This window comes from Callorhinus ursinus, unplaced genomic scaffold, assembly GCF_003265705.2.
Source record: "Callorhinus ursinus isolate GAN/ISIS: 27379988/994484 unplaced genomic scaffold, GSC_fseal_2.0 scaffold14, whole genome shotgun sequence".
NCBI classification, from domain to species: domain Eukaryota; kingdom Metazoa; phylum Chordata; class Mammalia; order Carnivora; family Otariidae; genus Callorhinus; species Callorhinus ursinus.
In genome coordinates this window covers 15,452,840-15,479,341 of record NW_027397076.1, presented here as the reverse complement: position 1 = coordinate 15,479,341, position 26,502 = coordinate 15,452,840, and the positions used below count along the sequence as shown (strand labels likewise).

General features: G+C 41.0%; 1 long non-coding RNA gene across 4 annotated transcripts in view; it reads right to left on the bottom strand.

Annotated features, from left to right (window-relative positions):
• Positions 1-26,502, bottom strand: part of LOC112831211 (uncharacterized) — a 178,882-nt gene that overhangs the window by 133,601 nt on the left and 18,779 nt on the right. For all 4 annotated transcript variants that reach the window (XR_012380654.1, XR_003210095.2, XR_003210096.2 and 1 more), the window contains exon 2: positions 15,593-15,711. This is a non-coding gene — a long non-coding RNA (uncharacterized lncRNA). The remainder of the gene's footprint in view (positions 1-15,592; positions 15,712-26,502) is intronic.

Below are 26,502 nucleotides of genomic sequence, written 5' to 3'. Positions count from 1 at the left end.
TCCCAGGGACCTGAGAAAAGAAATGCCAAGGAGGTAACTTGAATGTCACTCTGCCCACATTTTCACTGACCTTGTTTACTTACAGACTGTTCATAATGACTGAGATTCTAGAATCATAGATATTACTGCTAGAAAGGACCATAGAGATAGTTTTAATCCATGGGTGGCAAACCCAAAGGCCTAGAGTGGCCAGACAGATTATTTAATTGAAAGAAGACAGCATGTTGGTGGCTAAAGAGAACAGCAAAGAAGAGGCTCATCTGAAGAGCAGAGCAAGATGCTCAGCTCAAGCTCGTTGCTGCCAACTGGTATCTAAAGCCCAGTGTGCCTAATCTTGTTATTTTTCCCCCAAAAAGATGACTATTCCGATATTCATGAGTTATCTCTGAATTTTTTTAACTGTGGTAAAATATGCATAATACAAAATTTACTGTCTTAAGCATTGTTAAGTGTTCAGTAGTGTTAAGTACATTCACGTCGTGCAACCAGTGTCCAAAAGTTTTTTCATCTCATAAAACTGAAACTCTGTACTCATGAAACAATTCACCATTCCCCATTGCCCCCAGCCTCTGGCATCCATCATTCTACTCTCTGTCTCTGTGAATTTGACAACTCTAGGTATCTCATATATGTGGAATCATACAGTATTTTCATTTTGCAACTTGTTTATTTCATTTAACATAATATACTCTAGGTTCATCCATGTTGTAGCATGGGTTGGAATTTCCTTCCTCTTTAAGGCTGAATAATATTCCATGTATGTATATACCACAATTCTTTAACCATTCATTCATCTATTCATACCGTTTTCCATAGCAATTTTTAAATGACTGACACTAATTCAAATTCTGTAAAACAAACAAACAAAAAGCAAAAAACAAAAACATTATACAGCATAATACATACTTTCAAGAAGTATATGACCCAGAGAACACCCTCATCTTACAGATGAGGCAACTAAAACCTGTGTGTCAACATACCCACAGTTGTACCTGGCTGTCTGGTGCCTGAGACAGAACAAGAATAAGATACAGAACTGGAGGATACAGTCCTAATATAGACCACTGAAATGTTTCTCAAACACTCATCAGAGCCAAAACCTCAGATTTGTTAGAGGTTCCAACTTGTTAAAAATTCATGGCTAGATTTGGTGACTTGTGAAAGAAAGGGGGAAAGGCAATAACTCAAAACATTCTCACAAAGGAAGGGGGGGAGAAAGAAAAGATAAATATAGGAGGTGATTGATGTGCTAATTAACTAAATAAGAGAAATCCTTTCATAAATGTATACATATGTCAAATCATCACAACGAACACTTTAACCATCTTATATTTAATTTGTCAATTATACCTCAAGAAGCTGGGGGGGAGGGAAAAGGCAATAACTCAAGGGCAGAGGCAGGCTGAAAGTAACTTTCTCTGCCCATTGCCTCCTCCTTCTTTCTCCAGAGGTAGAAATAAGGGGGCTGGAGATCTATTCATTATCAGTTAACAATGGACAAAGAGAAGCCTGTCTGCTGCATTAGTCATTGCTTAGAGGTCCCCAACTTCTAGTTACACTCCTGCTCTCTACCCCCAAAGTGACTTCTCTTTGATACTATTTCTGAAATGGAATGTGACCCTCTGGCTGGACAGGGTTGAGGGCATGTGGAGAGCATGAATGGGAATATTACAACTGTAATTCTGCTTGCATCTGATGTGTGGGTTCTCAAGAATAAATACGGCAATGAGAACTTGGGAAGGGTTGTTATCTGGGGAGGAAAAATGAGGCACATTCTTAGGAGAAGAAAGGGCAAAGATGTGAAGATGCCCAACTTAGAAAAGGGAATGGCCTTTCTCTTTCTGGGACAGACACACAATCTGACTTGCTGATTACTCAAGGAACAGAGTACTTCTGCCCCTAACTTGCTGTGTGCCCTGAGACAAAGTCCTTGCCTCCCTCCATCCCAGCTTGTCTTTTCACAATATTAGAGAAAAGTTACACAGATGTGGGTTTTTTTTGTCTTGCTGATTTGGCACTTAGGCATACTAAATTGATGTTAATCACATAACCATGCCTCCTATCTGGCCTGGTGTCCCCTGTTCTACTAGCCTCTCTACCAACTTCAGCTGCCTTGGATGGTTCAGGAATCAAGGGTTTGAGTAGAGTCAGAACAGAGGCAGTGGTAATTGTAATAAACTGAGAGACTTCATTCAAATTCCTTTGTTCCTAGAGACCAGCTTGAAACTGCTGGTCACCTGGAGCAAACCTCCAGCCAGCAACTCCAAACTTTGACAGCATTTGATGATGTTATGAGAATTACTACTTGCCACTTCTCTCCCGGCTGGAGGTGGGGGTAGTGCAAAGGAAAGTTTCAAAGGGTAGCCAGTATTTGAAAAAGCACTTGGGGGATCCTCAGATGAAACTGCTCACTACACCCAATGGCCTATTGCCAACAGTATTATCCATACTCTGGGGTTGAGCACTGATGGTTTCCTGACACAATCATGATTCAAGCCAGGCTGAATGATGCCTTCTTTTTTTTTAAAGACTTACTTACTTACTTACTTACTTACTTACTTACTTACTTACTTACTTATTTATTTATTTGACAGAGAGAGAGAGAGACAGCAAGGGAAAGAACACAAGCAGGGGGAGTGGGAGAGGGAGAAGCAGGCTTCCCACAGAGCAGGGAGCCTGACGCGGGCTCGATCCCAGGACCCTGGGATCACGACCTGAATGGAAGGCAGACGCTAAACGACTGAGCCACCCAGGCACCCCACCAGTCTAAATGATGCCTTTTTAATACCACGGCTGGAGCTCGCCTTGATCAGTCTCCTGTTCCCTTAATCATCCATTGTCTTCCATGGAATAAGCTCAGGAGAGTATGTTTGGCCAAGTGTTTGCTGTAGCCAGTGTGAAGCACCATTTGTTAGAAAGGCATGCCCATGTTTGTAAATGGTTTTGTTTACATTGCCTAATATGTCATCAGGATTCAGCCAGAAATGAGACTTCATTATAATCTCCTACATCAGGGCAAAGGCTGCGTCTCACTCATCTTTGCATTCCCAGCATCTCGTACAGGGCCTGGCCCCTAGTTAACTCCTGCTCATCCTGTAGTTCACTCACTCATTATAGAATCAATTAAGCTCACAGTGCGAAAAAGGCACTGTCCCAGGAAGTGGGGGGCAGCAAAAAGAAAGCACGAGACAAGTGAGGCCCTGTCCTCCGGGCACTTCCAGCCTAGAGGAGCATCACCTCCTGCAGGAAGCCTCCCTTTCCCCACTGTCTCTCCCTGATGCTCACTGAAGACCCAGTGCCCATTCAAAAGACCACACTCACTACAGGGTACTATAGCTACTTGTATGGATTTCTCGAGTACAGGACTAGGAATTACTCATCTTTGTATTCCTGCTGCCTAAAGCAGAGCTTGGTACTCAGCAACTGCCCCACAGATGCTTGTTAATCACCGAACCCACACTTCCCCTCCGACTTCCACTAAGATGAGGAGTAGCAGTGTGCAATGTGGAATGTTGTTCTCTCGGCTTGCTTATCCTTTGTGCTACCCAGCTGCTTGGTTATTGCCTGTTTACTGACCTGGCTACCTTACCAGACTATAAGTTCCCCAAGAGCAAGCAACATACCTTAAGCAAGGACCATATTTTCTCCCAACACGCAGGAATAAAAGCACTTCATAAATGTTTGTTAGACTGTTGAACACATACATTGAATTAGGAATAACATCCAATTATACATATAATGATAGCATACTGAAGAGTGATTAGGATTATCCTGGCATCTGTAATTTGTTGTTGGAGTGATGGTGGTGGTCCTAATTTACAGCAAAACCTTACTAGAGAGATATAGAAATCTGTCAACAGTTGAACCATTATGGTTCCCCTTATCAGCTCATGTGGTGAAACACTTCAACCCATCTTCATTTAACCAATTCATCAGATTAATGTAGGTTGTAGTTTCCTCTCTAAAATACATTGACTTTTCACCATATCCCCACTTAAGGGGTACAGTTGGAAGGGCCTCCATTTGTCTGAATGCTTCTGCTCCCTCCAGCTCAGCTATATGTTTTCAAAGACTCAGTGGACTTTGTTCTTGCTCCCTTTATATCCATTGTATCTGCTATTATAATTTTGTAATTTAATTCAATATTGCCGGGCGCCTGGGTGGCTCAGTCGGTTAAGCGTCTGCCTTCGGCTCAGGTCATGATCCCAGGGCCCTGGGATCGAGTCCTGCATCGGGCTCCCTGCTCAGTGGGGAACTCTGCTTCTCCCTCTCTCTCTGCCCCTCCCCTCTGTTCATTCTCTCTCTCTCTCTCCCCCTCACTCTCTCTCTCAAGATAAAATCTTTTTAAAAAATAATAATTCAATATTGCTAATGAAATAGGAATGCAGAACAAGAGTTATTTTCATAAAAATTAGGTTGAGCGTATTGGGAAAAGTTGATAAAATCTATCATTAAAAGTATTGTCAGATTAGGTGTTAGTTGGTAAACTCTAAAAGTTTAGGGAGAGAAAAATCTACTAAGATCCTACCCTCAGGATTAGGAAATGTGGATAATACTTTATGGAAACAGTTTGTGAAAAAAAAAAAAAAAAGAAGTAAAACTTGAATCAACCAACCCATACTGAGAAAAATCAGTAGTTTTGAGGGCTATGCAACTAGACAAATGAATGTACATTATATGTCATGAATTACATTAAAAATTTAAGGTTTATAGATATATTCTTTATGATCACAAACTTTGACAGAGATTTTTCAGTTTACTGATTCCTGGGCTATGGACCTGGCAGAGATTTTCTTCTGTATGTTGGATTATTCAAAGGCTACATCTGAAAATACTAAGTGACCAAGAGGGCCCCTGCAGTCCCAACCTCCTGGCCTCCTACCCTAATGATTAGAGTAAGATAGGATGGTTCTAGCCACATTTCAAGCTTATCATTTTCTATAACACCCCGAATAAGGCAGCAAATCTAACCAACTGTAAGGTATTTAGATGTCTACCACCCTATCTTTGTAAAAAGGTTTTGTACTCTGACATTATAATGAAAACAAGAAATTAGCTTCTTAAACAGAAGCTCTCTCTGGATCTTTTCAGAAAAGGAAAATGGCGGATGGGGCGGCACCTGGGTAGCTCAGTTGGCAGATTGTCAGGCTCTTGGTTTAAGCTCAGGTCATCATCTCAGGGTCGTGAGATAGAGCTCCACATGGGGCTCCGTGCTCAGCAGGGAGTCTGCTTGAGATTCTCTCTCTCTCTCTTCCTCTTCCTCTGCCCCTCCCCCTGCTCTCTCTCTCAAATAAGTAAATTTTTAAAAAAAGAAAAAGGAAGGGAAAATGGGGAACTGACTTTTGTTGAGCGTCTTCTGAGAACAGTTGGCTTTTCATATCTAATCTCATGTAACTGTCACAAATACCCTGTGAGTTCAAGCTCACTGGCCTCATTTTACAGGTGAGGACACTAAGGCCCTGCAAGGGGAAGCAAAGACCCACAGCCAGTACTAGAGCAGTGGTATGTAACCACTGTGACTCAGTACACTTCCCAATCCACCGAATTACCTCTGATGATTTGCCCCAGATTTGATATCATTTTTTTTCCCCAGAAATAAAGCAGTATTGTGGCTATGAAATGTATTTCTTTCCAAGAAGCTCCAGCCACTTCAAGGGGACTTTTTCAGTTTCATTGTTGGTATGTGTCCAAGCTGAGCAGCAACCCTGCCCTCCTCCAAAGCTGGCTGAGGCTGCCTAGGGTCTATAAAAAGCCCCTGTGTTAACATTATGCTACGTTCCAGCTACTCTAGAAATTCTCCAGGCTACCCTCCACTCCTCTTTTTTCTTTCCCGTTCTCTCTCTGTTGTGGGTTTGAATTCTGTTCCCCCAAAAGATACTGAACTCCTATGAATGTGACCTTATTTAGAAACAGGATCCTTGCAGATAATCAAGTCAAAATGAGGTCATTAGGGTGGGCCCTAAGCCAGTTTCACTGGTGTCCTTATAAAAATGGCAAATTTGGACACAGAGGGAAGACAATATGAAGACCCCAGGAGGATGCCATCTACAAGCCCAAGGAACACCTGAGGATACCAGAAGTTAAAGAGAGTCATGGAACTGATTCTCTGTCACATCCCTCAAATGGAACTATTCCTGCTGGCACACTGATTTCAGACTTCCGGACTCTAGAACTGTAAGGTCATCCATGTCTGTTGTTCAAGCCTCCTAGTTTGTGGTGCCTTGGTACAGCAGCCCTAGGACTCACCTCACACCTCTCTCTGTTTCTCTCTCTCTCATTCAGTTTCCATGGATTACAGCCTTGCCTAGATTCTCTGGCCATCTTGGTCAAGTTTTGGTTTCCTCAGGGATAGGCACCCTCAGTCTCCCCTGCCCACCCCCCACCTTGGAGAACATCCCCTCAGGGATACCTGCTCCTTCCCACCAACAACCCAAGCTCCCAGCACACCAAGGTATAACTGAGGTCCCCAGTTGGGAAGGGGGGTGCCAGGGGAAGTCAGATTGGGAAGTATTAGAATTGTCATCTGTTTTTTGTTTTGATTTGTTTTTGTCAACTAAACAGAATTATAATGCATGGCAGACACTGCTGTGTAGAATACCCCCTACTCATACAGGTTGACTATTATCATGGCTGTTCCTTGCTGACCAAATACCTTCTATTTTGTGTCCTATATTCTTATAACATGATCAGGCTCCAACAAGCCTTTCCTTGAAATTGCCACGGGAATCACAAAAAAATTATTCAAAAACTGCAAAGCGATCATCAAGTTTCTACCACAAAATACTTTGGTGTCAACTTGACCGAATCTCTCAGACATTCTAACTGAAGTTAGGAGTGAGGTAGAAATCACTGTCTCCACATCACATCATATTGGGTTTTAGTATTTAATCATTTATCATTTGAAAGATGCCTGAAGAGGGGTGGTTTTAATGCATCTTTCTAAACACACCAGAAATTCACATCCTTAGTTGTTTTAAATGCAACCATATACAATTCTAGTTTACTCAGTTATTAAATATTAATCAAGTACCTACAAAGTGATAGGTGATAGGAACTATCACCTATAGTGATAGTTTTAGGCACAGTGGCAAACAAAATAAAGCCCCTGCCCTTCTAGAGTTTATTATAGTCTAATATCAGTGGTAAACGATAAACAAAAACATATATAATTGAATATCAAGTCATAAATAATATGGAGAAAAATAAAGCTATAATTATTTGTTCAATACTGTCCTCCTTTTAGGTTATAACCTCTACGATGACAATGGCCATGTCTGTCTCAGTGCTAGCTCATAGTAGGCGTTTGAGAATAAGTTGGATGGATGGATGGGGTGTGGGGAGGAGTTAGGGATGGTGGTGCAAGAGTCGCAAAGGAAGTGAAACTTGAACTAAATCTTGAAGAGACTTTCAGGTCCAGAAAAGGGAATCCAGGCACAGAGACCAGTATGGATAGAACATGAAGATAGCAAAGTCAGAGGACACCAAGACAATCTTTTGGTAGGACAAAAAACAAAGGGATGGCCTCTGAGGCTGGAAAGTAAGGCAGGAGCCAAATGTTGATCTGTCTCATCTGCATATATCAGCTCTTTCATGGCAGAAATCTGATGAGCTTATCAGACAAGTTCTAAAGGTCAGCAGTGCTGAATGATTAGAGACATTGAAGTAGTTAAATGAGTTGTTGCCTAGAAACCTCGTTTGGCACAAAAGCATCTTTTTTCCATGCAGTGCTTTGTTTCCACCCTGGGGGGGTGTCAGATTCCGTGTCCTCTTTTGACTGAGAACCCACAGACTGTCCTCCAGACAGGCATAGGTGAGGCCACTCAAATGGCCCGTTTGTCCAACTGCAAGTGTGCTAATCCCGGACTCAAATCTGCTTTGCACGCTGCGCCTCACCGCCACAAACCTGCTCCGCTGGTTTATGCAGGCTTCTTCCAGAAAGGAGAAACATTAGACGTTGGTGGGGGGAGGGGAGGGCTCTGCTGGCATTTAATGAGCTGCCTGCAGAGAAATGCAGCCTACTGTAGGTCGCTTTGTACCTCCAATTCACAAAAGGAAAGAGCGTCTTAATGAATTTTATTTACTTGGGAACCCCCAAATTTAATTGTGTGCCAGTATTTATAATCATGTTAGTGTTTTCTGTGAACACACACATACACATATAAATTCATCTCTTCAGCACCTGTCACAGTCTGAAACATCTATGTGGTAATAATGTTTGGCAAATAAGTAAAATCATTTTATTTTTACACATTTAGAACAGTACTTATGTGCAGTATGGAATTTTGCTTTTAAAAAATTTTGCTCAGTATGGTGGGTGTATTTTTCTGTGCCACTTTTAAAGCATTTTTTTATGAATGCACAAACACTATTGTGTGGATAATGCTGACCTGAACATCCAGTACATAACCCTATATTTGCACCTCTGAAGATTTCCTTAGGCTAGATTCCTAACTGTGAAATTAATAAGTCAAAGAGAAAAAAACTTTTTAAGGTTGCTGGTGTCATCCAATGTTGATGAACTTTCCAGAATGAAGTGATCTTCACATGGAAACCCAATCAGACCTCTGAGCATGCTGTGGCAGTCTGCATACAGTAGCTGCTTCCCCCCTGCTGAAAGAATGGCCCTCTTTGATGGTCTTTGGACCCACAAATCCTCTCATACCCCAGACAGCCTCCCTTCCCTGGCATCTCTGGACCATCCCTGTGCTGGCCCCCACTGGATCAAGCTCCAGCTCAGCTGTTCCGGTCCTCCACAAAGGCTCGAGGGAGAAATCTAATCTTGGTATTGTGTTCCATTTAATTTTCACTTATGGATTGTCTTGACTGTTTTCCTACTTTGTTTAACCGTATCTATTCTAAACAAATTCTGTGTCACAAAGCCATTTCTTTCGTTCTTTCTTTTTCTTGAATTGTGTCAGCTGGGAATTGAAATGGGTGGCTTTATCCCCCTGTGGTACAACATAACTTGTACTTAAAAATATTATTTGAATTGTATTCTGGGTCGTCAGTGACGCCATGATATGTGTCATTCCAATCGCATTCATCAAACGTGCATATTACTGTGCTATGACCTGGAAAGGACTTTTTTTTTTTTTTAATAACTGAACATTTGCCTTAGAGAATTCAGATCCACCACTATGATGTCTTGCCCCAAGTGTTCTTCCCCTTGGAGTCCTTCTTTACTATCCTATTTGCATCTCCACCCCCCTACTACTTCCTCCTCTACTTACTTCTTAATCATAGCAGTTGTCACCACCTCACCAACTATATATCCTACTTGTCTCAACTGTCTCATCCACTAGAAGCACAACCATGACAAAGTGGTTCATTAATTAATTAGTTCAGTATTTACTGACCACTTCCAGGTGTCTAAAATTGTGATAAGCATGGGGTGGGGGACAACAAAAATGTGGAAGACTGCTTTCCAGGAGCTTACAACTGAATAAGAAACACCACACAGTTAAGCAAAGATATGAAGCAGGATCTAATCTTAAAATATTAAAATAAATGAGTTTGGACAAAGTAGGTGTGCTCTGGAAAAAGTAGCAAGAACAGACTATGTGAAGTGAGGGTAAAAGCCAGTAAGGAGATGAGGTTCCAAGGCAGGTTGGAGCTTGATGAGGAATTTACAGTAGAAACATTTGGCTTGTCTTGTAAGTGGTGCAGGTTCTTGAGCAAGGCAGTGGCATGATGAGATCGTGTACAATAAGGACTGGTGGGCAAAGAGTGACAATGAAAGTGATGGTGAGAGGCCACATGAGGGGACACTGGTTGGAGAGGTCAGAGGGGCCAAGGTGCGGAGGGACCAGAGGAAGGTGGTAAATCAGGAAGGACGAGAGGGTGGAGGGTGGCCCTGCAGAGGCACAGCTAAAGTACCCTCGCCCACAGGATAAAGACAGCTGGGGTATTCTATGCAAACTTAAACTGATTAATAGAGCCCAGATAAAGAGGAATAAAAACGAGAAGAGGGGAAAAAATAAGAACTGCTATTTTAGATAAATCCCATATGGGTTATGCTCTTAATTTACTTAAAGCAGATGGCTGGACCTGGGACTGCCTAATTTATTACTGTCCTGCCATTCAGAGCCAGAGCCTTCCTTAGGTTTCTAAGCAACTCTGATGGGAAATGTCAGATTGCATGAAATTTTCTGATTAGACCATGTGACCTAAGCACATCCTACAGGAAATGATTTGAATACTCAAAATCGCTTATCCTAGACCACAGCTGCCAGGTCTGTTCCCTCCCTGCTCAGAGCAGATGGGTGGGTGGGCCTTCCCCTATTTGCAGGCAGTATGGTGGGAGTTCTAGGAATAAAAAAAAGACCAAAATAGAGGGTGGGAGAGGACTTGGAAGAAGTCTGAAATACCAGATTCTTTCTTGTTGTCCTATTACTTTCCAAAATTTTCTATAAGGGAAGGAAAGTCACAAAGCATTTAAAAAGAAGCATTCAAACTTCTCTGGCAATTAAGCAGCCTCTGAGTCAGCAAACTCATCTACTAAACTGAGTAACATCCGAGATAACATGAGAGGATTGAAAAAGGTTGGACAGAATCAGGAGCTAGGCCGGTTTACAACCTGAAGAGGAGAGCACAATGATTTTAAAAAGCTATAATTAACATTTTTTGAGGAAGAGTCACCATGTGCCAGGTTCTGTAGGAATTACTACTGAGGATCTAGGTTAGGTCATACAACCACTGTTTCAGACCAGTCTTACGAATCTGTCAGAGTGTAAGACAGGGATTGGTCAGAAAAGTGAAGGGCAGAAAGCTGCAAATGTCAGAATTGGAGAATGCAAGGAGCTTCCCTGTGGCATTCCTTTGGAGCAGAGCACAGTTCAGGCTAACAGAAGAAGGGACTGCTTAGGGCAGAAGAGAGCACGTGCCAAATGCAATGGGGTATCCTGTATTGGATCTTGCAACAGAAAAAGGACATTAGGGAAATATGAAAAAGTCTGGGGTTTAATTAATAGTAATGTACCAATGTTGGCTTCTTGGGAGTGATAAAGTTACCACAGTAATATGAGATGCAGGTAAGGAATGGACAGGAACTCTCTGTACCATCTTGTAACTTTTCTGTAAATCTGAAATTATTCTAAAATAAAAAGGTTATTTAAATATCTTTAGGGAAAAAAGAGTAAATTCCCATACACTTTAAGGACTACACAACTTTCCCTTGTTGGAAAGGTTTTTTGGGCATAACAGGACACTGTCGCTCGTGAATACCAGGATATGGAAAAATAGCATGTCCCCTCTACTGGTTGATCAAGGACACCCAGACAGCCATCAATTAATGTGGGATCCAGAGTCAGAAAAAGCTTTTAAAAATCTCAAGAGGGCCTTGCTCAGTGCCCCAGCTTTAAGTCTTCCTACCATGAGGGATGTGACAGAAAGGGAATGGCCTTGGGTGACCTAACCCAGGCCCAGAGACCAGCTCAACAGCCAGTGGGATATTTAAGCAAAGAGCTGGATCTGGTGGCTTATGGCTGGCCGGCATGCCTTAGGGGCAGCTGTGACTATGAAACTAACTCTGGGACAGGAAGAAACTAACTCTAGGACAGGAAAAATGTGAAGAATACCCCGTTCTCCCATTCACAAATCCCCTGAGACATACAGCAAGTAGGAAGTTATCCTGGGAAAGACTGGCAAATGGACTTCACACATGTCTAAAATGCATGGGTACAGGTACCTCCTGCTTTGGGTAGATACCTTAATGCCCTGGGTTGAGGCCTTCCCCTGTAAAACCGAAAAAGCCTCAGAAGTGATAAAGGCACTGGTAAATCCCTTGGTCTGAAGCCCCCTAGTCCCTTTGAGTGTTATCAGAGGGAGCATCCAAGGTTCTGGAATCATTTCATCCCTCTTGCAAGGAGTTTCCCAACTCCCAGCCCCAAAATACCCAACCTCTCCCATTTTACCCTGGGGACCAAGGCTTGTTAGAGCCAGCCTGGGAGGGACCGAATACGGTGATTTTAGCCACTCCAACAGCAAAGTGCCTGAATTTGAAGCCTGAATCCACCATTCCAGAGTCAAACCCTGGTCCCCCAATGGGCCTAACAACAAGGAACCAAAATCCCTCTGTGAACCCAGAGAGGACCTCAAACTAGTCTTGAAGGGACAAGACACAGATCCTTATATCCCATCAAAATCATAATCCTTATTGCATTCCTTTCACCTGCCCTCTCCTCACAGTATGTGGGAAGTCCACCAAAACATCCCCTACCCCTCGTCAGACCCCTGGCTATACTCGATCTTGCATTGTGCTTTGGGCCTTGCCTCCTAAATGCCCTAACCCGCTTTATATCTTCCAGACTAAAGGTCATCAAATTCCAAATGGTGGTTCAGATGGAGCTTCATATGAAGGTCAAACCAGATATCTACAAGGGACCCCTTGATAGATCAGGATGAGAGGAACCCTGACTGCCACTCCATCCAACCCTCTTGACCAATAGGAAGTTGCTACAATCAGTCATAGCCCTTTTTCCCTAATGGCAATTAAGGATACGTCTTCAGAGGGGGGAATAATGAAGGATAGTTAGAAGGCAGGCAAACAGGGACAAGGGGTCCCCGCCCAAAGATGAAACCACCCTTAAAAGGATTTCACACCACCCTGGAAGAAGCCCTCCACCCTTTCCCAGGATAGGTGACAAAAACCTGATTGGAGGACAGGCGCAGGGAGGGTTAATCAGATTAAAACAGCCTGTCAACAAGCCCTAAAACCCTCTAGACTTAGAAACTCCTGTGGCCACCCTGTTGGGTCCCCTCCCTCCTCAGGAGCTTTGTACTATCACTGCTACCGCTCAATGAACCTTGCTTTGCTGCCCACCAAAAAAAAAAAAAAAAAGAGCATTTGTGACATGTTTACAAACATTCTTCAGAATAGTAACATTTTTTTATTTACATTTTTTTAAAAAGATTTTCTTTCTAAGCAATCTCTACACCCAACGTGGGGCTTGAATTTACAATCCCAAGATCAAGAGTCGTACCTTCCCCTGACTGAGCCAGCTAGACGTCCCAGAACAGTACCATTTAAATGGAAATGGCAAGGGCAGCATTTTTGTGGCTGGTCATATTTCTTGGCAGACAAAATTATTCATAATGACAATCACAATGACTAACATTATGGAGCAGTTACAATATCCAGCCTTCGTCCAACAGATGTTATACAAATGCCCACATGTCATCTTCAAGACAACACTATTATTATCCGAACTTATAGATTAGAAAAGCTCTTAGAATAGAGCCTAGAATCTGGTAGTCAAAAATTAGGGTGTTGTTTTTTTTTTAATTTCTATTTTTATTATAGAAGCTAAGAAACTGGGCCAGCCTGACAGCAACAGAGTAACAATTTCAAACCAAACCCTAAAAGACTTCCAATTCCAGCCCTGCCATTTACTAATTCTATGGGTTGGGCAAGTTTGAAAAACAAAAGAAAGCTAATATCAGGGAGTGGATTTAAAAGTTTGTTGAGAAGGGCGACCAGGTGACTCAGTAGGTTAAGCCTCTGACTCTTGATTTCAGCTCAGGTCATGATCTCAGGGTTGTGAGACTGAATCCCGAGTCGGGCTTTGTGCTGGGCATGGAGCCTGCTTAAATTTTTTTTTTTTTAAAGATTTTATTTATTCACCCATTTGAGAGAGAGAGAATGAGAGACAGAGAGCACGAGAGGGAAGAGGGTCAGAGGGAGAAGCAGACTTCCCGCTGAGCAGGGAGCCCGATGTGGGACTCGATCCCGGGACTTCAGGATCATGACCTGAGCCGAAGGCAGTCGCTTAACCAACTGAGCCACCCAGGTGCCCTGGAGCCTGCTTAAGAGTCCCCTCTCCCTCCGCTCCACCCCCAGATCTAATTAATAAAAAGTTTATTGAGAAATATCAAGTGTTGGTGAGGATGTGGACAAAAGGGATCCCTGTGCACTGTAGGTGGGAATATAAATTGGTACAGCCACTATTGAAAACAATACAGAGGTTCCTCGAAAAATTTAAAATGGAACTACCATATGATCTAGTGATTCCACTCTTGGGTGTTTATCCAAAGAGAATAAAAACACTAATTTGAAAAGATGTATATACCCCTATACTTACTGCAGTATTATCAACAATAGTCAAGATAAGGAAGAAACCATTGATAGATGAATGGATAAAGAACTAATATATATACACAACGGAATATTAAACAGCAATAAAAAAAGAATGAAACCTTGCCATTTGCAGCAACATGAATACACCCAGAGGGTATTGTGCTAAGTGAAATAAGTCAGAGAAAGACAAATACCAAAAGATTTTGTTTATTTGTGGAAGCTGAAAAACAAAACAAATGAGCAAACAGAAACACACTCATAAATACAGAGAATAAACTAGTGGTCGCCAGAGGGGAGGTGGGTAGAGGGAGAGGCAAAATAGGTGAAGGGGATTGAGAGGAATAAACTTCCAGTTATAAAATAGTCATGGGAATGAAAAGTAGAGCATAGGGAATACTGTCAATAAGATTGTAATAACTTTATATGGTGACAGATGGTAACCACACTTATTGTGACAAGCATTTATAATGTATATAATTGTTGAATCACTATGTCATATACCTGAAACTAATATAATATTATATGTCAACTATACTTCCAAATTTTTTTTTAAGATTTTATTTATTTGACAGAGAGACACGGCGAGAGAGGGAACACAAGCAGGGGGAGTGGGAGAGGGGGAAGCAGGCTTCCCGCCGAGCAGGGAGCCCGATGCGGGGCTCGATCCCAGGACCCTGGGATCATGACTTGAGCTGAAGGCAGACACGTAACGACTGAGCCACCCAGGCGCCCTCCAAATATTTTTAATGTAAAAAATTTTTTTAAATGAAAATTTGTTGAAAATTGTATCATTCAAGTTTAAAAGCAGACAATTGTTTATTATGTGTTTCAAAATTCTTTTTTTTAATGATTTTTTATTTGAGAGAGAGAGAGAGAGCACAAGTGGGGGGAGGAACGGAAGGAGAGGGAAAAGGAGACTCCTCACTGAGCAGGGAGCCCGACGTGGGGCTCCGTCCCCGGATTCTGGGATCATGACCTGAGTCGAAGCAGCAGAGTGTTGTACTGGGGTCAACAAAAAAATTCCACATATACCTTTCTTAAGACTCCTTGGATACACCTCCAAATACAAGAACCAAATAAGAGCAAATGGAGACAGTAAGGGAAACTGTTAGACCCTATTAAGCATAGGAGCCACTAGGAAATGAATGTTTCCAAATCTCTTTAGGTATCAAATGACTGCAGCTCACTGGATCAGCAGATTCCCATGAGAAGCATTTCCTTCAGAGGGGAAGATGGAAGAGGCAAATGATGAAAACAGCCTTATGATGACTGATGCCCAGGGTGAAAATGTCAGCAGACAGAGGGGAAAGGCTGGTAGTCAGCAGCCTTTGCTCATGCACATTCAGTTCAACCTCACTGCCCTTTATTCAACATTTTCTTAGTGTCAGGGATGATGCTAAACTCTGGGAAAGATACAAAGGTGAAAAAAATAAAACAACACCTAACTTCAGCAAGTTTACAGCTAGTGGTGTATTTTACCAGAAGGAAATACAGCATATACGAGGCACAATGGAATACCTTGAGTCTGAATCTTCACTTATTCCTCACTCTGCACCTGGCCCAAGTTGCAGACTCTCTTCTCAGACCTCCATAAGAATAATGTAATTCACATTTGCCTGGGAAGATGGTTGTGAATCCTGAAAATGAGGGAAAGTACAGAAAGTAAACAGGAGTCCCATCATAAATCCGTATCGTTTTCCTTTTTTTTACCCCAACAAAAAGAGAAATAAATCCCTTACACCCCCAGTCAACCAACTCTTCATTTTAAACTAGACCTTGGTCTCAACTGACTAGAAAGGGAGGTCACAGAAGAAATGTTAAGAATTTCTGGCTTCAAAGATTGCAGGAGCCCAGGTTCAAAAAGTATAAAGACTACTGAGCTGGGGTAGGGGTGGGGTGGAAGTTCAAGAATGGACTTTAGAACCTTACCACATTATTTTTTTTTAAAGATTTTATTTATTTATTTGACAGAGAGAGATCACAAGTAGGCAGACAGGCAGGCAAAAGGAGACGGAGAAGCAGGCTCCCTGCTGAGCAGGGAGCCTGATGCGGGGCTCAATCCCAGGACTCTGGGATCATGACCTGAGCTGAAGGCAGATGCTTAACCAACTGAGCCACCCAGGCGCCCCACCTTACCACATTATTGTGTTACCCACCTGCCCCCAACCTATCCCCAAAAATAGGGGCGCAGAGATCCAAAACATACATTGCTGACACAAAGCTGCTTAGAACCTAAAAGTTGAAACCTTTTCTAATCTATCTGCCCAAATATGGAGTCACTTCTAATTTGCACAAGAAATATGCTAGCAGCAGCCTCGACCTTCCCCACCCCACATACCTGCCTAAAATGTGATGCCCTTGCACTTCTGGGCCCAAAACAGGATAAGAAAACAATAAAACCCTATGCCTGGAGTCATGTAATTTATTCATTTATTCAACAAATATTTATTCAGCCCCTACTGTGTGCTCTGGAACATTTTCTCCTCCCTGTGTCCCCTGGGCTGCCTCTAATCTCTCTATTCTACCCTTGCTGATCCCAAAAACCTCTAGTTTATAATCTGTTTACTGTTTCTTAGCCAATATCTCACCTCCTGACATGCAGGTTAGCCATCCTTTTCTTCCATAATAGAATATTGTTCTATCCTCTCTGGCCCCCAGGCTTTACCTCTTTCTTCACGGCTTAATTCAAAGCCCTTAAGCCCTTCATTATTCAGTTCCTCTTGCTTCTCTGCCCAGCTATCCTATCACCAATACCTGTTCTCAACTCATCACACCATAGCCCCTGAACAGAGCAAATGGCGCTGAAAGAGTGGAACTCATTTGCCTGTGGTGATCCAAATTGTGAGCAATCCAATTCAACAAATTCTGTAAAAATAGTAACACTAATAGCTAGCACTTGAGACTGAGATTAGGGACAGGTTACACTCATTAATAATGACAAAGTCCAAGGGCTGACCATGGGACTCAGTACATGAGGTGGGATGGGGCAAGGTCATTGGAGGAGGGGAATCTAAAGAAAGCTAAGACCAGATAATAAAAACAAAACCTATGAGGATAAAACAATCACCAAGAAGTATGGCAGATGTAGTGCAGGAGAGGGATCTGGAGCTAAAATCTTAAGAAACAAGTGGGTATGTGAAAAGGAGGCAATAGAAGATTATAGGTCTGTTGACTGGAGATTGAGAGTTGGTTAGGAGCACTGAGGGGTGGAGGGAATGTTCTGGAAGCAGTAATAAGGATGACCCCCTGTCTTAGTCCATTCAGGCTGCTATAACAAAACTACGATTGACTAGGTGGCTTATAAACAACATTTATTTCGGGGCCCCTGGGTGGCTCAGTTGGTTAAGCGACTGCCTTCAGCTTGGGTCATGATCCCAGGGTCCTGGGATCAAGCCCTGCACCGGACTCCCTGCTCGGTGGGAAGCCTGCTTCTCCCTCTCCCACTCCCACTCCCCCTGCTTGTGTTCCCTCTCTCGCCGTGTCTCTGTCTGTCAAATAAATAAATAAAAATAAATAAACAACATTTATTTCTCCCTGAAAGTCCAAGATCAGATAAGAACTAGCCTCCTGGTTCATAAATGGCTGTCTTATCCTGCATCCTTACGAAGCAGAAAGGGCAAGGGAGCTCTCTGGGGTCTCTTTTATAAGGGTACTAATCCTATTCATAAGGGCTTTACTCTCATGACCTAATCAGTTCCCAAATGCCCCAATTCCTAATAACATCGCATTGGGGGTTTGTTTTCAACATATGAATTTGGGGGGATCCACAAACATTCGGTATGCAGTACCCACCCTGCTTGTGGGCTCATGATATGAGGAGCTTGAGAGAGAAAATGGCCCCCATCAGCAAAGGAACCAGTGTCTTTGGGAGAGCCAGGTCACCCCTATATCAAGAAGTTGAAGCCAACATTCAAGAAGTGAGGTAGAGAGGGGATGCTGTGAAGTCACTGTGGAAGGGTTTCATAAGTTGGAGAATGGTGAGACGTAGGGCCAGGATAGGGGCATATGAGGCCATGTGGAGATCAGAGTCCAAGAATGGGAGATGACCTGGCAGACCAGGGCTGACAGAAATGGGAGGCATGATGGGATTAGCACAGCCCCCCCCAGGGCTGATAGCAGTGGCACAGTTGTGGGTGTTGGGGACCAGGAAGTGAGGGTTTGCCAGGAACACTCAGAGTTCTTGCCCATTGCAAATTCATAATCTGTTAGGGAAGACTCATACATACTGACAGAAAAATGCACCCCAGATTACCTATGGAATTCAGACTATGGAGGATGCCTATCGGAGGGGCAACCAACTCAGACAGGGAAGGTCAAGGAAAACTTGAGAGAGACAGAGAGAGAATGGAAAGACAATTCCATAAAACTACTGGCACCCCAGAAAATAACTGAGACACTTCTCCTATGGCAATGAGTGTACTACACTTGATCTTAGCCAAAAGACCAAGAAGTGGTGCAATGAGACTTTGCATAAATGGACCATAAGTTTAAAGAGTAGTGCAATATTTTATATTCATATTATCTGAATAGTCTTTGATCTTGCCAGAGTGAAATTTATTGCTTTTGGCCAGAGAACTTAGCAAGGTTATACAGCAAAGAGTGGGTATAATATTATCTTTAATACAAGTTGTAAAACTCTAAATAGATGGAAGTTAGATTTTTTCTGAGGGTAAAAAGTAGGAAACATTTCCAAAAATAAAAGTCTAATACATTCATTCCTATCTCTCTGTTACTGGAGATGTGTGAAATTACCTCCAGTATTTGAGGTGATGGATACAGGGAAAAAAATAAATTGACGGAACCTTCCCTGACTCCCATATTTAAATTAGCCATACTCCTTTTTTTTTTTAAAGATTTTATTTATTTATTTGACAGAGAGAGACACAGCGAGAGAGGGAATACAAGCAGTGGGAGTGGGAGAGGGAGAAGCAGGCTTCCCGCCGAGCAGGGAGCCCGATGGAGGGCTCGATCCCAGGACCTGGAATCATGACCTGAGCCTAAGGCAGACACTTAACGACTGAGCCACCCAGGCGTCCCTAGCCATATTCCTTTTATGTCAACATTTGTTGAGCGCTCAAATGTATCTTATGTAATCCTCGTAACAAACTGAAAGATATTAATTTCCATTTTACTGACAAAAAATCTAATGCTTAGAAAGATAAAATAACTTGCCAACATCTCACAGGGAACAGTTAAAGCAAATTCACAATTCTGTTAAAACAACTGCCTCTTCCCTTACATCGTGATACAGTCACATTTTCAAGAATTTTTAATTGCAAAAAGAAAAAAAAAGCTATTTGTGTTGTCCACACTAGTCACTAATTACTCTTTCAGTAGTTTCAAGGAAGAATTCTAACTGATTAGACCAGAGAAGCTTTTTACATAAAATTGAAACTATAACGGGGAAGAATCTCCCTCTCAGGAATTCTGCTGATTACAGGCTAGTTTAGCAAAGCGAAGTCTGGTTGTGTTTAGTAGAAAAAATATACTGAGGACAGGTTGACAAGTTTGGTCAGCCAGAAAACCCTAATGGGGACACTCATTATCACATCATAACTAGAGAGCTGCTGTTGAAAATCAGCTTAGTCTGCATAGCATCCTCATTAATAATAAATAAATAAATAAATAAATAAATAAATAAATAAGGCATCAGTCAACCCATGGAGATGGACTACTATTCAAATGTAGAGTATTTACTCATCTTAAATCTATAAGAACATGTTTTATAAACACAAACAAGTTCAATCAGGGGTGATAAGAAAACCATGTATCAATCTCCATAAAAATTTATGGAATTCAGATAAAAAACCTACAGAGCCCTAATGCAGATCAGATGAACCCCAGGATTTTGTGAGACACAGTTTAAATACCTAAATCAATTAAAAATTATTTACTAGTATTCTTTTGCATGGCTGTGCTATCTATTACTTAAAACAATCCTCTGTATGTGGGGCATTTGGTTAGTTCTATTTTTCTCTATTGAAAATATACTGTAATTAATACCCTCGTACAGGGGCACCTGGGTGGCTCAATTGGTTAAGCATCTGCCTTTGGCTCAGGTCGTGATCCTGGAGTCCTGAGATCTAGCCCCCCCGTTGCGCTCCCTGCTCAGCAGAGGGTCTGTTCCTCCCTCTCCCTCTGCTACTCACCCCCACTCCTGCCCCCGCTCACTTTCTCTCTCTCTCAAATAAATAAAATCTTAAAAAAATACCCTGTACATATATTTTGGCACTTAGAATAAATTCCTAGAAATGCTGGGTCAAACCATAAAGACATATTTTTGAACCTTTTGATAGATAAATGCCAAAATGCCTTCCACATATTTAAATACTGGGTTGAGATTTCTAGCTCAATGAAAGGAAGGAAAGGAAGAGAGATTAGCTTCAGAATCCTGGATTTTAGCCCTAGGTTCACCATTTGTTAGCTATGTGATCTTGGGCAGGTTACTTAACCCTTCAGTTTCTCTGTTTTTTTACCTAATAATTGGGTATAATCAGTACTTACCTCATAAAGTTGCTGTTAAGAATTAAATGAATAAATGTTTGTAAAGCTCTTAAAACAGAGCCTAGCTCATAGAAGCCTTACATAAATGTTCACTAATTCCTGGTTCTTAGACTTTGGGACTTCAAAAACCAATTAAAAAAAAAAAAGAATTTAAGGAAATCAGTATGAGTTTGACCTTTTTTTCCCAAAATAAAAACATTTTTTAAAAACCCAGTATAGGGGCACCTAGGTGGCTCTGTCGTTAAGCATCTGCCTTTGGCTCAGGTCATGATCCCAGGGTCCTGGGATTGAGCCCCGCATCAGGCTCCCTGCTCAGTGGGGAGCCTGCTTCTCCCTCTCCCACTCCCCCTACTTGTGTTCCCTCTCTTGCTTTGTCTCTCTCTGTCAAATGAGTAGATAAAATCTTTAAAAAAAAAAAAAAACCCGTTATATAAGCAACATTTCATAGAAAAAATATTTTAATAACATAAAAATTTAAGAACACAATGTCAAAATAAGTTACTTTTACCATTATATTTAGCTTTAGGAGAGATTTTTTACATTAACTTATTTTTCTTATTTTTCTATGGAGCAGTGAACACGCTATTTTTTCACTGTGTTTCCACGGACAGTCATATTTTCTAAAACTCCTGCATTTCTATTTTTTACTTATTAATACTTAAAGGTTTTCAATTTTTAGAAAAAAATCATAGAATTTGGACAGTTTTTGTGAACTATGTGAGCAAAAGATAATAGGATCATAAGGTCAGCTTACTGGCTTTGCAAGATGCAAATAACAGAGGAAAAAGAAACATTCTCTTATATGGCTCTGAAAGAAAATAAAAGTGAAGCTTTTGGCCAAGAAACTTGACATCCTACTTTTATTCTGATAGAGGAGTCCCTATAAAGCTGTTGAAGTGGAAATCAAATTCCTGAGTCCCTAAAAGGCCAAATCATTTGTGGACAGCCAGAATTTGAATTAACTCCCAGCAAGACCTGTAAAGGAACACAGAAATGCGGGTGCCTGGGTGGCTCAGTTGGTTAAGCGACTGCCTTCGGCTCAGGTCATGATCCCGGAGTCCTAGGATCGAGTCCCACATCAGGCTTCAGGCTCAGCGGGAAGTCTGCTTCTCCCTCTGACTCTCTCCCCTCTCATGCTGTTTCTCTCTCTCTCTCTCAAATAAATAAATAAATAAAATCTTAAAAAAAAAGGAACACAGAAATGCTTAGGGAAACCATGTGAACTGCACTAATGGCAAAGAAACTGATCAATCAGCAATGGTCTCCATCTTAAAAATAATTTATTTGGGATGAATAATGAATGCTACTGCATATTTGTTGACCGGTTTCCTAAGTCATTCATTAGTTGTCAGGCACATATTTAACAAATATCTAATTACAGTAGCATTTGGTGAGAATTCACTAGGTGCCTTGCACTGTGCATTGCATTACCTCATTTCATCATGACAGCCATTCTTTAAGGGAGTATTGCTCTAAATTCCTATTTAAAGGTGACAAACAGACTTAGAGAAGCTAAATCAAAGGTTGCTCTAAGCTTCCACACAGGTGGAACCAGCACACAAACCCAGTCCAGCTGATTCCAGAGGTCTTGCTTTTTTTTTTTTTTAATATTCCATTTATTTGTTTGGGAGAAAGACAGAGAGAGCACAAGCAGGGGGAGGAGCAGAGGGAGAAAGACAAGCAGACTCCCCACTGAGTGTGGAGCCCAAAGATGAGGATGACCTGGGGCCCGACGTGGGGCCCAATCCCAGGATCCTGAGATCATGACCTGAGCCAAAGTCAGACGCTTAACTGACTGAGCCACCCAGGCGCCCCCAGAGGTCTTACTCTTAACCAGGGCTTAACCACTACCATTCCAGATCTATTTTACCATTCTTAAATGTTAAGAAGAAAATATAATGTTTCCACTTAACAAGAATAGAAAACATGTACTAGTCATCATTAGCGAGTGTACCAGAAGAGACCTAAACTAAAAGGAATCTTCAATCCCAGGCTAGGCTCCCTACTTACTCTATCGCTCTTAGTAGATTCCAGCTTTGGCTTTCTCATCTCTTTTTTCTTTGAAATGAGTGATGTCTGAAGTTCTGTCAACCAAGGAATTTTTAGGAGTAAAAGATTCAATTGATTTCTTTTTTCCCTAAGTTGAAAGTTAGCCTCGAGTTAACAATTTAGGCGAGGCATGGGGTGGGAAAGGAAGGCCACACTAAGAATCTTAAGTATTATTTTAGAAGATAATTTAGTATTTATTTTTAAAGATTTATTTATTTATTTGAGAGAGAGAGAGAGAAAGAGGGTGAGAGCGCGCACGAGCAGGGGGAGGGGCAGAGGGAGAGGGAGAGAGAGAATCCCACACAGACTCCCCGCTGAGTGTGGAGCCTGATGCAGGGCTCAATCCCAGGACCCTGAGATCATAACTGACTGAGCCACCCAGGTGTCCCAAATTATTTACTATTTGGTATTTAGAAAATCATTTCTTTTATTAGTTATATATCTAGTTAGGCCATAACAATTACAGGCACACATGAAGAAGAAATTTGTCTATGAATTATGGTACTATCAAGGACTATGAAGGCTCTGAGATTATATCTTACTTGCAGATTAACAGTAAGCCTGCCAGTTTTATGCATGCTGGTAACAGGCATGACATTCCTGAGTCAGATACAAAGGATTTTATTACTCACAACAACGCCAGTAGCCAGAGTATCAGCACTTTCTTGCACTGGTTCCCAGAGTCTCAATCCCCACAAAGTGACATGAAAGGAGCCAGATAACATCTGCACATGCACTGGTTTGCATTTCAGGAGAGGGACGCTTAATCTTTTATAACAGGCAGCAAATAAACCTGTTCCTTTGCTCCAGGAGATATACCTCTATTTTCCAAGACCATTCACTATACAAACATCCTTGAAAGGATAGTCTAGAATGAATATAGTCAGTGCCTCTGCTCACAAGACAGGCAGAAATGTGAGAGACCCATGAAAATTGTCTCACAACACTGACCATTCTGCTTATTAGAAGAACACATGTTTGAAGACTGTATCTTGCTGAGATCCACAGATTTTTATAAAGGTTATAGTGGCAACAAATTATTCAGCAGGATCTTGGACTATTCCTTTTTAAAAAAGTCAGTTGTGTCACTACGCTTGTCATATTTTCTACAGATCCTAATGAGTCAGCACAGAGTTTAATAATAAAATTTTCACACAATGTAAAATGCAGTGTGGAAACTGACCTAGAACATCCCAGAGTTAACATGTTCTAAATATACAATGCAAGCATTTACACTAAGAATGCTGAATACAATATTCTAGAGCCAAATGATCTCAATAAACAGCTATGAGGCTTTTGAAAAAGGTCTGAATCTTAAAGTCTAGATTGGATGATACTGAGTCCCCATTTCCTCATTATCTCTTGTGAGAGATAAATTGAAAGGAGAAGATTTCTGTCTTAGGACCAGTTTTCTTATAAGAACCCAAAATTTTGAGCTACTATTCTTTCCCTCTAATCCATCAATACTGTCCTCACTCATAAAACTGCACTAGTTCCTTCTTCCCCAATGGCTCATCGGATTCTGAGTCTCACAGAACCACCTTCTGATAATTAAAAGCTAATATAATGAGATTCAGAGATCTGTGTTCAAAAAATATCTTTTAAGTATTTTTTTTGTCTGCTGTGATGCTAGGTAGCAGGCCCCGAGTTACAAAAATTAAACTTAAAAGCAAATCACTCTGTTCCCCATATCCACGAGTTGATAGTTGAACTCCACAAAAACCATTTTCATTACCTTTCCCCTAATCCCTTGAATGTTACTCTATGTCTTACAGTTCCCCATTTACTCCCACAAGCCAATTCTACACACCATTCATAAAATGAAACAGTAGCAAAGATTTGCTGCTTCAAAATAAGGACATATTGCCTTTTCCCCAAATTTATTTCACCCAGGTATAAACACCCAAACACTGACAAAAAAGGTGTGGAAAATGTGGTGTGATTGAGAACTGCATCTCATATATTGTTTTTTTAAATAATATTTGTGTGGCAGAATACTATATAATCTGTGTTTCTGTGGCTTTGGAAACACAGCGCTAGGAAACGTGAAATACAATTTTGTCTCCTGATTTCAATAAGGCTTGCTCTGGCAAATGGCTAGAAATAAACTCAAAATGTGATTGAAAGCCAATTTTCGCTGTTTTTAAAAAATGTTAACAGTCAATCAAGTCAGAGGTTGGTTTCAAAAGAAATGTCGTTTTCCTTCTTTGAATGGCATATACACACACACACACACACACACACACACACACAATACATACCCCTTAGAGAACACTTAACAAGAGCTAAGCTCTAAAATTAAAGAATCTGTAGAAAATGCAGTGATGCACCTGAAAATTGTTTTCATTCTCTCCTTTGTGTGAAATTCAATTACACAGAAAGCAAACAAATGGAGCAAACAATGAAAATGGCACATGGGATTTTTTTTTTCAATTACTATAAACTGCACTCTCTAAAAGAGAAAGACCATTTATGCAGCAATTGCAACTAATGACAGGCATTGTTCTCCTGTCAGGCTATTTCTGATTTTTGGAGCCTCTTAACACTAAATCCAGTGTTAACTCCTTTATAACAAGAAACTATCTCTCCCCATAAATGCAAACTTAATAATATTACTCCTATCTTGATCCTTCTGTGGAAAAAAAAAAAAAAAAAAAACCCACACACACAAAAAAAACTTTAAAGCTTTGACAATATTATGAAATACAAAATATGGTATTTACATCTTTCTAGAAATATTTCAGTGAGCCTACTGTGACCATTCTAGGGCAGCAAGAATAAAAAGTAGGGAATTTCATTGCTTTAACTCAGTTCTAATGTATTGCTTTAGAAATTAAAACAAAACAACAACAAAAAAAAAACCAAGCTACTCTAATATATAAATGCAGCCCTTATAAAAATACCAAAACATACATTTACCAGATTAATCTTCTATAAAATTAAAGTACTAAAATTCTTCTTTGGATTCCCTTAAATAGCAATCTCTTCTTATATTTTGTAGATGACTCAAGAACAATTAAAATTTTGCTTTAAAGACAACAAAAACCTAATTTAACACATTTCTTGATCATGTCTAGGAGAATGATACCAAGAGAGATTGTCTTAATTTAAAAATATTTTTATTAATATCAGTATTAATAAATATATATTTCTCTAACATTGTGTGACAGAATATATATTTTTATTAATATTAACATATATTTAATTCTCTCTCTAAATCATGTGAAAGAATTTCAATCTCAAATTGAACTGGAGGATATGAAATGAGGAATCTCATGCACATGCCCTCAGAAGAACAGAACTTAAGAACTGAGACACTGGTTTCCCATAAATGCCTGATTTACAGAAGATGAGGCTTATCTCCTCACCAATGAACAACCAACAGGAATCTCTCCCATCCTCCAGCCAATGAACTTACTGCTTGGACTCCAGCTGAACGTCCCCCTCTTTGTATTCCTTGTTCCTAAGTCTGCTCTAAACCCTCAACAGACTTGCCTGTAGCTTGCTACAGCACGCATTTCCCAAATTGCAATTCCTCCACTATTCCCAAATAAGCTCAATTTCCGGTAATCTGAGCTTGTCTCAGTTTACCTCTTTATTTAGGTTGACATGTGTTACATATATGTCACTTTCCAAAGCTACATCATCTGGGCTTGAACTGATAAGGCACATAAGATGTAAATTATTTACTACAGATGCCCTGCTCCTCTCACACAGATTTAATTGCTTTAATGGGGAGCAATCCCTTGAGCCAAAATAAATTTAAATATCAGTGACAAGCTGGTGGTGACATTTCAAGCTCTTCTACCACATTCAAAACAGACTCCACCACCCATCTTCTCTCATGCCTCAAAACAGTAAGACCTATTGGTGAA